At 39.1% G+C, this 4,419-nt stretch overlaps 1 non-coding gene across 1 annotated transcript; it reads right to left on the bottom strand.

Annotated features, from left to right (window-relative positions):
* Positions 1–385: 385 nt before the first annotated feature.
* On the bottom strand, positions 386–457 carry trnat-cgu (transfer RNA threonine (anticodon CGU)). Its single transcript has one exon. It is a non-coding gene; the product is annotated as a tRNA-Thr (tRNA).
* Between the last annotated feature and the right edge of the window lie 3,962 nt (positions 458–4,419).

Here is a 4,419-nt window from a genome sequence, read left to right as displayed (position 1 = left end):
GTCTAAAAATCAATTGAGGATTTATTAATGGTGGATTTCAGTTTGATGGAAGCATTATGGTCATTAAATTGTCATTATTAACATTAATATGAATTATCAGTGTAAATATGCTTTTGCGAATGTCTCCTGTTGTCAGATATCCTGTTTGGATCGTCCACTTTGACTCTTCACATCGTATGTTATATTCTGTTAAATATTTAACCTGTGAGTAAAGGAAACTGATACTCACACTGAGTAAAGCGCCAACAACAGTGATGTTGTTGCACCAGAGTCATGTCTAAAGTTCTGTTCAGTGTTTCTGGTTATTGGGAGCAGAGTGTTTCCCCTACTTAAGCAACGTGATCAGCAAGTACAGAATCAAACAGGTTTTTAATCACTGTACTAAAGGCACAGATGGGGATTGAACCCATGAGCTTTGGCAGACGAGACCAATGCCTTGCCACTTGGCCACTATGCCACACAGGCTGAGCTTTGTCCATACCGTAACATCATATTCCTCTTGAATTGTTCAATTAAACGAATTGATGAACATGTTTGTCATCTTAGTTGGTTTGAGTGCTCAAAGTAGAGAATCACTGCATAAGAATCAGTCCATTCAAAAGCAACATTCTCCAATATTCCAAAAACCCAGAGAAAGATTGCCAAATGCGAACATCATTCCAAGGAAAGCATGAAAAAATGTTGCAAGCTTGTAAAGTGTTGCCACATTTATAGTGCATCTGGTCAACACCGGCATTATTCTGTTAGAATTACTATCACCCAGTTTCAGCCAAGCTTTAGCAGTGACATTTCACTCCACAATGCTCCACAAACCATCATGGTGGTGTTAAATCATAAACAGTATATAACGCTCATTACTCAATAAGCAATGGTGTTTTGTAAACTTGAGTGGACTGTTATTTTTATGCTTGTGTATAATTTCTGACATTATGCAGATGTACTCTTTATAAGCTGTGGAAACCTGCAGTCAGGTGAAACTGAAGAGTCACTTTGATGAGTGAAAAAGATGCCCAGAACAGACTTTCGGGAGAACATTGCTCCTGGACGGACTGTTGTTTTACAGCTAGTGTCTAGTACAGAAAGGGACTTTTTGTTTCCTTGTCAGCTTGTATTAAAGGTATAGATGGGTATTGAATCAAGATCTTCAGTTTACAACACTAACACCTTGCCACTTGGCCACAGGCCACACTGTAGAACCCAGCACCGCCATCAGGCCAAACTTTTATTGTAGAATAATGTATCTTGGAAAGTTTGCATTCAATCTTTTCAGATTACTGACACCCTATTGGTTTTTGGTGATGACAGATTTAGTGAATCTTCAAATCTTTCATCCAATTGTTTTCTAATTTTGGGTGCACGTCTGTGCCCTTTAGAATGAGTCATGTTGATTTTTGTGACCTAGACATCCTTTCACTCACCCTTCGTCTTTCCTTATCCAGGCTTGGGACGGCCACGGCAGAGTTGAAGAAGGTTTTCTTCTGCTTTATTTTTTTGTGTGAGTCTTTATGTACTTGTTCTTTTTGTTGTTTGTTTGTTTGTTTGTTTTTTTTGGGGGGGGGGGGGGGGGGGGATGTACATATTGTGAAACAGAAAATAATGACATCGCTCAAATAATCAGAACATGGAACAGTTGTTGTCCAACAGTCAGTTTCTGTCTGCACAAGTGTACACATGGATGAGTGTGTGCATACTCATGCACGCACACACCCACACACCATTTCTTGCACTGTGCACAGGTCATGCTCGTCTTACAATCATCATAGCACCACCCTCACCTCCAAGCCTGGTTTCTTCCTGTTAAAGGGGTTTTCCCTTTCACTATCACCAAGTGCTTGCTCAAAGAGCGTCATATGATTATGTTGGGTTTTTGGGTTTGTTTGTTTTTATTGTTACTGTAGGGTCTTTGCTTACAACATAAAGCAGCTTGAGGTGATTGTTACTGTGATTTGGTGCTATAATACATATACATTCTGTTTGTTTACATTGTACAGTGTGCCAACTTTTGTAATTAGTAACATAGTTATTGCCCTTATTGAGCTATAATACAAAACAATAAAGCTTTAAATAAGTGTCAGTGAGCTGAAAAAACATATTTATACCCAAACATAGTACAGCAGATTAGTATAACATGGAAACACCTACCTGAAACACAGACTTTATGTATTTTAAGTACTTGAGTAAATGTTCCCACTACTATCTGCACTCACTTCCGAAGATATTTAGACTAATGAGAGAACTCTGAGTCCTCCGCTTCATGTGAGATTCACTTCCACTGTTTTTTCTTTCTTTCTTTTTAAATCCCTCTCCATTGCATTAATGTCTTGAAATACCAGGAAACCAAGCATCTGCATCTGGAGACTTTTGACTCAAAAGGCAATAAAAACCAAAAAATGTAAAAAAAAAAACAATAACAAAAAAAATGAATACAGGAAAATTACATTTCACATGTCAAACATTTTTAATTAAATTCTCTTTTTTTCCTACTAAAAAGTTGTAAAATGAGTCCAAGGGCATGACGAGCGTAGAGGATGTACTTCTGAGCAGCTGAAGAAATTCAACCTGCCACACGGATGATGATGCAGTTCTACACTGCAATCATCGACTCCATCTCACTCCTCCATCACCGTGTGGTACGCTGGAGCCACTATCAGGGACAAACAGAGATTCAGCGTGTTGTGCGCTCTGCTGAGAAGGTGATTGGCTGCAACTCCATCTCTGCAGGACCTGTACACCTCCAGGACACTGGGGCGTGCAGCTCGGATCACAGCTGACCCTTCTCACACTGGACACAGTCTGTTTGACCTGCTCCCCTCAGGCAGGAGGCTCCGGTCCATTCGCACAGAACTCTCGCCATAAGAAAGTTTCCATAGAAGCATAGATGCATCTGAACATGTGTAGAGAATGACCGTGCCCCAAATTGCAAATTGGTGTCTTAACACCAAGTTTGTTTTGTGTCTGTTTGGGAGCTGACACAGTCTAATGGAGATGGGTTTTTGGGGGGTAGCAGGAGGAGAGAAGTGCAGAGAGGCGTGTAAGACTGCAACTCTCCTTCTGGTCCAACTCTGGATAGTCATATTTTTGGGGTTTAATAAATTGGTCATATTTCTAGAAATGAGAGCTGCTCCATCCAAAGTGGGATGGATGCCGTCTCTCCTACAAGACCAGGTTTCTCCAGAAGGTTTGCCAATTATCTATGAAGCCCACATCGTTTTTTCGGATTCTAAACTGACCGCAGGTGTGAATGTGAGTGTGGATGATTGTCTTTCTATGTTAACCCTGGACAGTTTAACTTGTACCCCTCACTTCATGGTAGCGCAATAAGTGGGAGAACACCTATTCCGACCCATATCTTAGATTAAGCTAATAGTATTAGTGCGCTGTTATCAAAGGTTACCTGGATTATAGGTATATTCAAAACTTTACATAGAAGAGATAAGAGTGCGTGCGTATATGCTCACTTCTGACGATGATATGATAAGGTGTTATCTCATCTGTACTTGAAAGTACTTCAAACACCACATGCACATGCAATGTTATCTGTGTGTCTAACGATCTATAAGTGAGCAAAGACAGTGTTATAAATATTTTGAGTCATTTCTATGCCTTGAAAGTACTTACTCAGTACTTACTCAGCGCACACACAGATATTATATTCAAATCATAACGGTCACGCCTTCGATTTCTTACCGCTACTTTTCGTACAGCATCCAGGAAATGACGTAGACTGTTTCTACTGCATCATTTGCATTTTACATTCACTCTGTGGCACATCTCCGCTAAATCTCATATAAACCATTTCTACAACCACCAAACACAACGAAACAAGCCATGATTAAAGAGCAGTTACGTAAATGCACACAAGTCCACTAAACAAACAAAACTGAACCACAAATTCATCAGACTCATGTAACCGGATAAAGAAAGGCTGGTTATCTTCCAGAGCTATCACCGATTCCAAACACCAAGCTTCACCACGCTCTGACTAAAATTCACTGAAAGAGCCGCAAAAGAAGACCACAAAAACCACCACAGTTATCTAGAGAATCTAAAGAACAGCACAAATTCCAAAGCATGTAAAACACAGGAGCTGTGTCAAATGTTTCACTTGATTTATACGTTATTTATACCTCGAGCACCCTTTTTTCTTTCTTAATCATTTTTTTGTTTTTTTTCTCCTAATGTATTCCTTTTTTGTTTACCGACTTGTATTTGTATACATGAGTTGTAAAAGATACTGCAAGCTGTGACATTTTCCTGCCCTTTCTAAACTGCATTATTATGTATATTTTTGTTAGTTGTTCAACTTAAAAAAGTAAAAAAGAAAAAAATATTGGCTCAAAAAGTATTTTAGGCCTGTTAATAAAATTAAATAATTTCTGCTGTTAATACCTAAAAATTCAACGACATGGTGTCAATGTG

Source organism: Oreochromis niloticus, unplaced genomic scaffold (assembly GCF_001858045.2).
Source record: "Oreochromis niloticus isolate F11D_XX unplaced genomic scaffold, O_niloticus_UMD_NMBU tig00000147_pilon, whole genome shotgun sequence".
Taxonomy (NCBI): Eukaryota; Metazoa; Chordata; class Actinopteri; order Cichliformes; family Cichlidae; genus Oreochromis; species Oreochromis niloticus.
This window is presented reverse-complemented; position numbering and strand designations above follow the sequence as displayed.